Source organism: Cricetulus griseus, chromosome 3, assembly GCF_003668045.3.
Source record: "Cricetulus griseus strain 17A/GY chromosome 3, alternate assembly CriGri-PICRH-1.0, whole genome shotgun sequence".
In the NCBI taxonomy this organism is placed as follows: Eukaryota; Metazoa; Chordata; class Mammalia; order Rodentia; family Cricetidae; genus Cricetulus; species Cricetulus griseus.
In genome coordinates this window covers 63,505,030-63,518,065 of record NC_048596.1, presented here as the reverse complement: position 1 = coordinate 63,518,065, position 13,036 = coordinate 63,505,030, and positions in this window count along the sequence as shown.

Here is a 13,036-nt window from a genome sequence, read left to right as displayed (position 1 = left end):
CACAAACAATATGACAGACTTTGAAGGTCCTTGGTATCCCTGGAGAGGAGTGGGGGAGGGTTGGGGGGATTGGGTGGGGAACATGGGAGGATAGGAGGGCAAGAGAATGGGGGGATAGATATGCAAATATGAGTAATTAAAAATAATAAAAAAGAGTCAAAAACAAATTTAAGGTCAATTTTGTGATATGTATATTGTCTCCTCTTGTTTAGGTATTGTGTTTATACAGATCTTTTAGAATGTAATGCATAATTAAACACAGATTATATAGTCATCTGTAAAAGTCACAACTTATAGTCAGGTTAGTTAGGTTTCCTAGATATACAGAGATATATTTGAGATGGATGGATATTCTTCAAACCTTTCAAAGACCTACAGAATATATGGCATTTAAATGATTTAGGGTTTTTCTTAACAGTGAGACACAATTGCTCCTGGCACACCAATTTCATCAGAAAGTAGGATGGGCATCGAAGAAACTCAACATGGAGTTTGCCTTCAACATGGCAATATTAGCCATTTGGGCAAGAAACTGCTCTTGCCTGGATTGTTTGTTGCTGTATAAACTGGACATGCAGGACCCACAAGAAAGTGACTGCTGAACTTACAAAACAAGATGAACAGTCCTGAAGGGTTCCTGCTGAAATGGAGAAGTGTGCCAGACACACTGTGGCCTATGGACTGAAGATGGATGCCCCAACGTTACAGAGGAACTTTGGGTGACTGTCCAGGTAGTGAGATGTCTCTGTCAATTCTAGAGTTTATATATTATCCTTCTGCGGTCTTTGATTGAGTTGAAGACAGATAGTTATGTTATAATTTTCTTCAGTTTTATAAAAGATAAGTTACATTTCTTTTTATTTAGACAGAAAAGAGGAGATGCTGGGGGAAGTTCTTCTGTGTATGTGTTTGTCTTATTGGATGATAAATAAAGTACTGTTTGGCCAATGAGGCAGCAAGTTAGGTGGGACTAGGAGTTAAGGAGGATTCTGGGAAATGTAGTAAAGAAGTGGTGATCCAGGCAGAAAGTGAAATAGCAGGGAGACTCATATATAAGCAAGGGCAAGAAGGAAGTTGTCCCCTTCTCTCTTCCTCCTGGTCTCTGCTCTGGAGTCACCATGTGAGCTCAGGAATACAGGACACTTCCACTGGTGTCCAATAAGATAAGTCTTATGAGATATATAGATTTATGATAATTAAGACTGAGCTAGCAGATGAGAAATCCTAGTCATTGGCCAAGCAGCATTTGTACCTAATATAAGTCTCTGTGTGTTACTTGGGACCTTAACATGGTGGCAAGTGGAACTTGGGCAGCTGGCAGAAGGCTCCCATGTGGCGGCAGGGCTCGGGTGGCTTTGGTGTAAAGACTTATTGTAACACCCCTGGTCTCTGCTGCACCATTGTCACTGGGCCCTCACTGGTTCTCTTTCTGGACATTCTATTGCTGCCCTGTGTTGTGGAGATCCTGCAGCCCTGGTTCCACAAGACTGACCCCACTCCTACTCCCCACCCCCATGCTCCAGCAGGTCACAGATGGGGTGGATGTTGGGGTGGGCCAACACATAACCCTGGTTCTGGGGCTGAGTAGTGTAGAGTTGGTCAGCCCACCAGCTCTCCCTTGTCCTTACCACCAGGGTAGGCTCTTCAGGATTTCCCTGGCTAGTTTACCCCTTGCAGCAATGAGCAAGGGACAGCACTGGTTCTCCTGCTTTCACATCCTCAGGGGCAGTTCTTCTACACCTATTCAGGGCCAGCTCTACTGTGTTGCCCAGACAAGGCATAGGGACCACTCTCCTGAGTCCTGCTGATGATGAGAGGCAGGGCTAGCTGTCCCATTCTTACGACCTCAGGGCCAGCTCTTTCACCTGCCTCAGGTGTTGTAGTGGCTCTTTCTCCTGCCCATGACTACACAAGACAGATGAGTAATGGTGATAACTCTCCTGTGCTCACAGTTTCAGGCCTGGCTCACCCATACCTCCATCAATAGGGTTAGCTCTATTGTACTACCCAGGTGAGGTTCAGGGCCTGCTCTCCCAAGTGTTACAGCTGGTGGGGGGCCAGGGCAGCTCTCCCACTCTTATGACCTTAGGGCTAGCTCTCCCACCTGCCACAGTCATTGATGCAGAGAGGGGGTAGATCTCTCCCCAGCCCATGCTGCCTGAAGACTCAAGATCCCTTTTTTATAGAAGTATAATTGAAATCTTGTCAACTCAGTACAATTTGGCTCTCTGCTGATCCCTCAGAGGGTCAGGTCTTACAGACTAGTGACACAAGTGTCTGGAATCCTGGACCATTTCAGGAACAGCTCCACTTTGAGCCTGCTCTCTTTTCTTTAAAAGATGCTTGAGCCAACTCCAGAACCATTTCCCCATAATCCTTAGCCCATGAGCTAGGTACAGGAGTGGGTTGGAGGTACAGTTTGGGTTGGAGATGTAGCTCCATGGTAGCCCAGGTTTGAGCCCCAGTGCTGTAAAACAGAAAAGAAGATAGACTTGAGCTCAGATGATTTACCAAACATTTCAGAACTGAATGATGCAAGATATATATTAGACCTCTCCTATTATTTATTTAAACTCTATCTTAAACTTTTGTTGTTGAGACAGGGTCTTATTCTAGAGCCCTAGCTGACCTGGAACACGCTATGTAGACTAGGCTGACCTCAAAATCACAGAGATCCTCCTGCCTCTACCTCCTAATGCTTGGGTTACTGTTAAACTTGGTTCATTGATGGGAGCTATGCAGCCTAGTCTTGAAGCAGCATATGACTACCTGTCCAGTGGATTTCCATGGGACGAGGCACCTGTGGAAATGGCCTCTTACTTGACAAGCACCAGCAATCCACAAGGCAATGTAGAAATTTGCAAGATTCTTACAGCTTGCAGGCTCTTTTCTCTCTCATTATATTGGTGATTCTTTGGGCAGTTTTTAGTTTTATTTTGTCAGTCATGCTTGCAATAGCTGTAATTTTCCGTAGAAAATCTGTTCCTTTTCAAATATTTTCCCCTAAGATTCATCTGGGAGCTAATGTTTCTCAAATCTGGAATTACTAACCACAACTCCTAATCCTGGGAGCTTTTTGACTCAATAGGGATAATTAGGCATATATGAGAAAACAACACTTGGAACATTAACCATTTCTCACAGTTTTAGAAAGGAGGGTAAGGCGTGCATACACAGAATAGGGAAAATGCCTCAAGAATACACAGTGTCAACTATTGGGAGTAAGTTCCCTGGGCACCAATCATATAGAATTGATGGCGAGGTCCTTCTGTGTATATGTTTATCTTATCGGTTGTTAAATAAAGCACTGTTGGCCAACAGGGAAGCAAGATATGTGGACTAGGAGTTGAGGAGGATTCTGGGAAATGTAGGCACGAAGTGACATAACAGGTAGACTCAGAATATAAGCAGGGACAAGCAGGAAATCGCTCTCTTCCTCTGCCTCTCTTCTCTGTGAAGCCACCATGTGATCCTGGCAAGAGAAGACGCCTTCTGCCAGCGTCCCAAATAAGATAAGTCTTTATAAAATATATAGATTAATAGTTATGGTTGATAATTAAGACTGAGCTGGCATATAAGAAATCCTAGTCATTGGCCAGCAGCATTGTAACTAACATAAGACTCTGTGTTATTTTGGGCGCGTGGTGGCAGGGCTCAGACGGCTGGCAGAAAGTTATCCTTACATTGAATCAATGATAAGATCTAGTATATTCTGCTGGGGATAATGCAATGTAAAATATGAGATGGATGGATCCTTCTTTACCATGCATAGGAGCTTATATTGGTGGAAGAAGTATGATATAGTGAGATAAAAAAAGAGTGCTTGTTGAGATCTGCCTTTTGCTGAGAGATTGAGGCATGGGACCCTCTTGTAGAAAAGGGAACTGTATAAAATATATCTTGAAGGCATGAAATAATTGTCTGGATTCGAATATTGTTGTCCTTAAAGCATTGTGCTATGTCTATTACTTTTAACTTTGTGACTACAAAGTAGCTGCCAGCTGACATAAGTGCTGTGAGAGCAGGATGTCTGGTCAATATTTAATTAGGACCTGCAAAAATGATGAACTCTTTGTCTAGAATAAGGTTATGCAGGGGTTGGGAAGATGTACTGAGGGAGCATAAATGGGAACAATGGGGGTTTTCATAATTATCCCAATGTATTCCTTAAATTGTGATGTATTTCTTAAAGTCAAAAAGAGAAGCCAATATTAATGCTGTTCATGTAATCCTGGTAAAAGAAAAGTTTGTGTAAGTATAAATAAAGACTGCTTGAGCTGTTGGGGCCATTTGGGTGTAATCCACTTGGTGGTCAGAAGTTTTCCTTGTGCCGACACCCCTTCCTATCTCAGGACCTGAACACTAGCTGAGGCTGGACCCTGGCAGTTCATCTTAGCCACTTTGAGGTACACAATAGCTAAATACATGTGAGGCAAATATAACCCTTACCCACCTCCAAAATAACTCATCTTCCCCAGCTGAAAATAGCCCCATAAAAACTGCCTCCCATTGCTACCCACCTTTCTATTATCTTTGTAAGTTTGTGTTTGCTTGCTTGGTTTGGAACAGGGCCTCACTATGTAGCCCTGGCTGGCCTCAAACTCAGAGCAGTCCTCTTGCCTCAGCCTCATTAAGTGTGGAAATTACAGTTGTGCACCACCCCACCAGGCTGTCTATAAATCTGACCAGACTCGGTGCCTGACATAAGTGGAATCAGAGTATCTGGATCTTTGTAGCAGCTCTGCTGAGTACAAATGCCTTCAAGTTCATCAGTGCTAGCATGCTTCAGGTACGAACACCTTCAAGTTCATCAGCGATGTAGCATCCATCGACATCTCCTCCTTCCTGAGGCAGAGCCACATTCATTCTGTGGGTCAATTACACAATGTGTATGCATTCATCCATCACTGGGTGCCTTGACTTGCTTCCCGTTTTTTTTTTCCATTTTGTGGGAAAATGCCACTAGAATCATGGGTACCCTCTGCTTCAATTACCTGATGTATATTTCTAAAAAAAAGAATTACTGGCTAGTGGGTAACTGGTCTTTCTTTTTAAAACAATTTTTGTCTGTGGCTGCAACGCTTTCCATTCCCACCAACAAAGCACAAAAGTTTTCATTTATTTCATTTGTCATCTGACAGTTAGTACTCTTGTGGACAGCTACCCTAATGGGTGTAAAGCTGTGTCAAAATGATTTTTCTCTCTTTCTTTCTTTCTTTCTTTCTTTCTTTCTTTCTTTCTTTTTTCTTTGTTTTTTGTTTTTTGTTTTTGTTTTTGTTTTTCAAGACATGGTTTCTCTGTGTAGCTTTGGAGGTTGTCCTGGAACTCACTCTGTAGACCAGGCTGGCCTCAAACTCACAGAGATCCGCCTGCCTCTGCCTCCCAAGTGCTGGGATTAAAGGTGTGCGCCACCAATGCCCGGCATGTCAAAATGATTTCTATTCAAGTTGATTTCTATTCCTTAATAACTAATGAAGCTGATCATCTCATGTGCTTATTAGCCGTCTGTATATCTTCTTTGGAAAAAAACATATCTATCGAAGGTCTTTGTTTTTCATTTAAATTTTTGCGTTTGGATGTTTGTATATTTATTACTATTATATGTGTATGATGTGCATATGAATTCAGGTGAATATTTCTCCCCATAAATGTATGGAGGTCAGAGGGCTATTTTCAGTAGTCAGTTCTCTATATCTACCATGGGTTCTGGAGATCCAATTCAGGTCATCAGACTTGGACAGCAACTACTTTTACCCACTGAGCCATCTTACTGGTGTGTGTGTGTGTGTGTGTGTGTGTGTGTGTGTGTGTGTGTGTGTGAAAACTTGAGCACAGCTCTCTTGTAAAATCATTGCTTCTGATCCCCCACCCCAAACTCCAATGACATTTTTGGAAAAAGAGCTGCCACTTTGGCCCTTCCTACCGAGAGGTGAAAGATCACATGTTCATTGCCTACTAGCATGGAGTCTGGCTTGCAGTGGACCTTTAATAATGTTCTTGCCCTCTTATTTCAGCTCTTCTTTGGGTGTTTAGTATAAAGTTCTTTTACTTTTGGAGCTCAGTTTTTTAGAAATCTGATGGTGGCATCCTCTCCCTTCTCTAAATAGCACCTGATCGTCTGTCTCATTTTTTAGGTTTTAACTGAATGTCCCTTCCTCAGAGGTACTATCTATGTCTGACTACCTGACCTGAAGCAGCCACCCTGGTCCTGTGTGTGGCCCCATCTCAGCCATCTGATACTGGTTACTGTGCCACAGTTTTTTTGTTTTGTTTTGTTTTTTTTCTGATTGAGGACCCTGTGTCCTTAATCCCATCCCTGCCTCACAAACTGATTGTTTCCCATTGGCCAGGGCTAGGTACACAGTAGGCACACTTTTTTTTTTTTTTTTTTTTTACTCATTTTGGCATCTTCAACTTCACTATATTCACACATGACACTTCAGGACTGTTAGATTTAAACAAACAACAAAAATCCAAACCAGGCACAGTAGCCACGCCTGTAATTCCAGCACTAGAAGTGGAGGCAGGGGGATCAACAATCCAAGGTTATCCTCTGCTACATGGTGAGTCTGAGACCAGCCTGCTGGGATACATGAGACTTCGTCTCTAAAAGAAAGGAAGAAGAGGTGGGCCAGGGGAAAGGAAGGAGCTGAGGCATAGAGATGTGATGCCTGGCCTGCAAAAGGATCAAGTAACACACTGGATTGTAAACTATACCCTTTCCTACTTTCTGCTGTTCTGTGGGCTTCCAGACCAATGTGAGCCTCTATACTGAGCTGCAGATCATTTTGAAAACAAGTAAGTTGGAGAAAACTTAAAACAGCCCCATTCTCCTCCTTTGCCCCAGGAGCCCGGCTGTGGTTCCAGGACAGAATGGCTTCTTCTTTATGAGCTTTCGCCTCTGAGTCTGGTGGGTCATTGCTGCCTTGCTCCCTGTTCCTCCCTCACCAGCCTGGAGCTGGCCAGTGCTTCAGTGACCAGGAGCCCTTTGTGTGCCAGGCTCCACTTCACCGTGTTGGTCTTATCAGTGTGACCTGCTTTTTGTACCATATGCATCCACGTGGCTCAGATACTGCTAGAATATTAAATGAGAAAACATGGCACACCTGAGCTGGTCTATATCACTGCATCTTATATGCACACATTCAGTTAAAAGTTGCTAAATGGAAACTGGTTGGGATGCACTCTGGTAGCCTCCCACATTGTGCTCACCTCTGGCCTAGTCTTTGGCTCCATACTCTGAGCACAACAGTCATTCCATCCAAGAGGGTTAGATCTGAAGCTGCCCTGGAGCTGCTAAGGAAGGACATGGATTTCTTCCTATGCCATTTTAGATTAGCTTTTTTTTTTTCTTTCCCAGACAGTGTCTCACATGCAGCCTGATTTGAATTTATGGTAATCCTCCTGCCTCAGCCTCTCAAGTGTTAGACAGACCTCTGGTTATGATCCTTCTGTTGTGGCTTTTGTTCTAGTTTGCCTTCCTATTGCTGTGGTAAAGCAACATGACCAAAACAACTTAGCGGAGGATAGGGTTTATTTCATCTTACACTCTCACCTCCCAGAAAGCCAGAGTAGGTTCTCAAGGCAAAAACCTAGAGGCAGGAACTGAAGAAGAGACTATGGAGGAACACTGATTACTGACTTGCTCCCCAAGGCTTCCTCAACTTGCTTTGTTATACAACTCAGGACCAGCTGCCCAATGGTTCTCACAGTATACTGAATTCTCCCATATCAATCATCAATCAAGAAAATGCTCCCCCCCACACACACACACTTGCCTACAGAGCAGTCTGATAGAGGTGACTCCTTAGCTGAGGTTCCCCCTTCCCAGATGACTCTAGCTTGTGTCAAGTTGACAAAACACTAACCAACACTGCTTGTAAGCTATTTTCACTTCTGGCAAGACTCCATACAAGGTTGTTTAACCACACTCCTCATGACCAGGAACATTTCATCACAGCAAACCTCAGAATAACAAACAGCCTGTGGTGTTTCAGCATTCCTGAAGACCTTTGTGAGTTAGCTAATTACCTAAAACATTTTCTGGCATTGTAAATATGCTTGGCAAGGTGACCCCAAACAGTTCAGATTTAACACCTGAGAAACCATATGGCTTGTGCAAACTGGACATGTATAGGAGTGTATAAGGTGTGTTAGGTGTGTATCATCCAGTCCACAGCATCACAGTAGACACTCCTACACACAGGAGGCAAGTCTTCCACAACCTGTCACTTTGCGTTTTCTTCACAGGTGCTGTCAAAAAATAAGAGTATCAATCAGTCACAAATATGCCTTCAAAAATCGATAGCTTCATATTTGAGTGGATTGCATTAATTATATCTCATTTTAACCTGGCCTTGTCTTTAATCACTGGGTGACATTTGTCAAATGCCATATGCCCATGCACTTTCTGGGTTCTACTTGGTTTCAGGTATAGATGAGAACTTTAGCACAAGGTTTTATATTTTGTCCTAATTTTTTTCACTTGCAAGGATCTGAAGTCACATTAGTTATGTTGGATAATGCATTTTGGGCATGCATTTTCATATAAATTATGGAGTGTTTTTGCCTTTCGGCTCTCTCAACATAGGAAAGGAAAAGCTCTAGCATGTGGAAATATGACTGATGTTGTGTTCGCGTGTGGGTTGGAAATAATAAGGATTATAAATGACTCACTAGGTATAGGAAATAAGGGGAGAAGACTTATTGAGGAACAGTAAAGAGCTTGCTCTCTTTATGCACAGCTGAGAGAAGGCACAATGAAAGATATATTGCTATTCACCTTCCTTTTATTTCTAAGGGAGTTTTTATTAACCCCTTTTTATCAATCAAAATAAATTGATTGCCAGAGAATGCAATATTTCCTGACTGTTTGAAATTATAAAACAAAATCAAAGACATGCAAAGCCTCATTCCACATATCGGGTAACTAAGAGATGAACCTTTCCTGAAGAGATTGCTAAACACTGTTAAAGATTACAGGCATCTCTGAAAACAGAACATTCCATTTAAGGCTAAGGCTGGGCCTCAAGATTCTCTGAGACTCCCACCTCTCCTGGCTGCACTGGTGACCAGGTATGGCAGACATTGTTAGTTAATATTTATATCCCATCGTAAAAGAACATATTTCTGTAGGATAAATACAGTTATGCCCAATAATAACGGCTCTGGATAAGGAATGATGACATAATAACTCAATTCTCAAGGAGAGAAAGCTGGGTGACAAGGGATACATCTGTGACTCACTACCCAACAGGGGGTCTGGTCATTTGTAGTATCACGATGGTGCAGTGATTTACAGTGTAGAGAAATCAGAAAATAAAGATTTCCATCAAATTGGTGAGATTTCTTTTGGTCTCCACTAGTCTAGGAAGATGCTCAGAGAAATTGGGACAAAGAAATAAAACTGGGGGACTGGAGAGATGGCTCGGTGTTAAGAACCTGTACTGTGCTGAACGATGGTGGTGCACACCTTTAATCCCAGTACTTGGGAGGCAGAGGCAGGTGGATGTCAGTGAGTTTGACTCCAGCCTGGTCTACAAATCCAATTCCAGGATATCTAGAAACTGTAACTCCAGCTCTAGGGGAATCTGATGCCTCTGGCCTCTGAGGACACTGCACTTATGTGCACATACCCCCACATATACACATAATTAATTTTTAAAAAACTATTGCTAGAGAGTTGGTTCAATGGTTAAGAACACTGGCTGCTCTTCCAGAGGATCTAGTTTTGATTCCCAGCATCCATATGGAGACTCACAATCCTCTGTATCTCCAATCCCAGAAAAGCTGACTGTCTTCTGAGGGTACCTGGCAGGCAGATGGTGCATAGGCAATACATGCAAGAAAAACACCCATACACAAAATAAAACTTAAAAAGACAAAACTTACTTCCTATTCAATTTATAGAAAGTTATAGGTTTGGAAGTATAGCTTAGTGGTAGAGTACTTGCCTTTGCATGTTCAAGGCCCTGGTTTCAAACCCCAGCATTATATTAAAAAATCAAAACAAGCTCTACAGAGTGAGTTTCAGGATAGGCTCCAAAGCTACAGAGAAACCCTGTCTCAAAAAAAAAATTAAAACAAGCTGGGTGGTGGTGTTGCACATATTTAATCTCAGCACTTGGGAGGTAGAGAGGCAGGTGGGTCTCTGTGAGTTCCAGGCCAGCCTGGTCTACAAAGCTACACAGAGAAACCCTGTCTTGAAAAAAAAATAAAACAAAACAAAATTATCTTTGAAGATGGGGCCAGATGTGACTCTGGTGTGAAAGAGAAGAACTGAGTAGCAGACACCTCAAGGCAGCAGGGTAGCTCTGGGCCTCTTGCTGTCCACTGATAGGGCAACTGCTTCGTACTTAAAGACTTCTGATGGATGTGATGAGCAGAGGAACAGCCACTGTCCTGGCCCTGTACAGTGGACTAGACACAGCAAAGGACTGGGCACTGCTCTTTCCCTCAGCTTCATGAAGGAAAAGACCACTGATTTGGGGGCCCTACCCATCTGCCTAGAAAGGTAACTACTGGTAATAGTGACAGCCATGTGTTTGGTTGAAACATTTCTTGGGCTAAACACACACACACACACACACACACACACACACACACACACACACACACACACACATTTGTAATGAACACTGTCTCCCACTCAGGTGCTCCTTAGAACCCTCTCTGAGTGTAACTGTTAGGAAATAAGCACCTTCATCTTGAGAATGTGAGAATATTACATAGCAATCCATTTATTTAGACATACTCCAGGGCTATTAGAGACTGTACATTCCTAAACTTCCCATCTCCTTCCTTCCTCTCTTGCTGGGCTTTGTGGGGTTCCTCCATTTTTTTGTTTTCCTAGGCTGACTTCAAACTCACTATACAATGGGGGTGGGCCTTGAATTCCTGGTCCTCTTGCCTCTTCCTTTTGAGTGGGATTTTATGGGTTTAATGAGCCTTTTCTGATCATTCAAAAGGAAAATGATTTGTATTTTTATGTGTCTGAGTACAGACAGTTGTAAACGGAGGTATGAGTGCTGGGAAGTGAATTCAAGTCTCCTAAAAGAGCAGCAGGAATTCCTCACCACCCATCTTTTCAGCCCTTATCTATTTTGGATTTTTTGAGAAAGGGCCTCATGTTATCTGCCCTGGCCTCAACCTGCTGATGCTTGAGACTCCACCTGACAGCTGGGATCACAGGCCTGGGCTATCTTACCTGGTGCTTGAGTTGTCTTTTTGTGTGTGTGTGTGTGTGTGTGTGTGTGTGTGTGTGTGTGTGTGTGTGTGTTCTGGAAGAAGGAATTTTGTCAGTAGTGCTTTTCCAGAATAAAACCACAGAAAACATCCTGGCTGTTTAAATCCAGGGTGGGGCTCCAGTCTGGAGAACTTCCCATGGGAATGTTTTGGTGGTGAAGCAAGTCCAGATGCCTCCCAGCTCATCTGATGACACTGCCTCCCTGAGCTTCCACACTTCATTCAATGCTGCCCGGTTGCAAAGGCCATGTTGTTGCATAAGGAGGGCCAAGGACCAAACATACCTGTACACTCTGCCCACCAGACTCCTCAGGAACGCAGGATGAATGGGAGGTCAGATGACAATGATTAAAAGTAGCAAATGATCAGTATTCCTTGATCCTGGTGGCACAAATCTGAAACGCTAAGTACCCAGGAGGCAGAGGTAGGAGGATTGAGTGTTCAGTGCCATCCTGGGCAACTTGGTAAGGCCTATCTCTCAGGGTAAGATGGCTGGATTTGTTGCTCAGTTATGCAGTGTTTGCCTAGGATTCTGAAGCCCTAAATTCCAGCCCTAGGATTGAAAACAAAAGTCATTGTTTCTCTTCTTGTACCCAAGAGAAATGTCTCTTGTGTATTAGGTAGAAGCCCTTGTGGGTATAGTGGATATTTGAGGAATATGGCAATGACTGAGGTCATGGACTTAATTCAATCTCAGTGGATCTGATTTCCAGGCTAGGGCAGTGTCTGCTATATACAGAATCATGTAGCATGATTGCGAGCGAGTGCGTGCGTGCGTGCGTGCGTGCGTGCGTGTGTGTATGTGCATGTGTATTCAAGCATTCCTGGGCTTCTCTGGCTACTCCAGAGATTACTCTGGGAGATGGCATCTCTGAACCCACATACCAAGTGAGAGTTCTAGATAGAGAGCCTATGTGCTAAGGTAGCTGGATAGGATCCTGTGTCTGAATGTGAAATCTGAGCCTCCTAACCTGAGTTTGGCTGGCTAGAGCTTTTTACTCTTGTAAGGAATTACTTCTAGCTCCACAGGCTGTGTTAGTTTGTGTTTTACTGTTATAATATTTACCTGAGTGAAAAAAAAAATCCAAGCAGGAAAGACTTCTTTTGGCTCATGGTTTCAGAGGTTGAACTTTGTGGTCCACTGGGGCCATCACTGTGAGGCCTGTCAGTGCTATGAGGTATATGGGGAGGCAGTGCATCATGGTTGGGGTTAGGGTGGGGTCGTGGCAGAGCATAGCAGCTCACCTTGCAGCAGTCAGGAAGTAGAAAGAGAGAGGCCAAAAAGGACCAGGAATAGGTACGTCTTTCCAGGGCATGTCTGCACTGAACACTGCCCCTGCTAGGCTCCACTTCTCAATAATGCATCATATTTGAAATCCATGAAAGAGTTATTCCAACCAATTCCCAAAGCCCATGAACAGGCAACCAACCAAATGTTCAACAATGGAGCTTTTAAGAAACTCCTGACTCAAGTCATAACACAAACTATTGCCTGTGACACAGGCAGATTCACCTGTGTCCTTAGTTTCATAGATATGAAACAAACTTACAGTTAGCACAAATCTTTAATTCCAGAATTTGGGAGACAGTGGCAGGAAGATCTCTATGAGTTTGAAGCCAGCCCAGTCTACATAGCGAGTTCCAAGACAGTCAAGTCTATATAGTAAGATTCTGTCTAAAAAAAGAAAGGAAGAAACAAGACTTTCAAAGAAGAACAGAACATTAACTCTCAAAGGACTCGGAGAATACACTGTGCACTGTTTATATGTTAAATGTTTTGACTCAGAAAAGA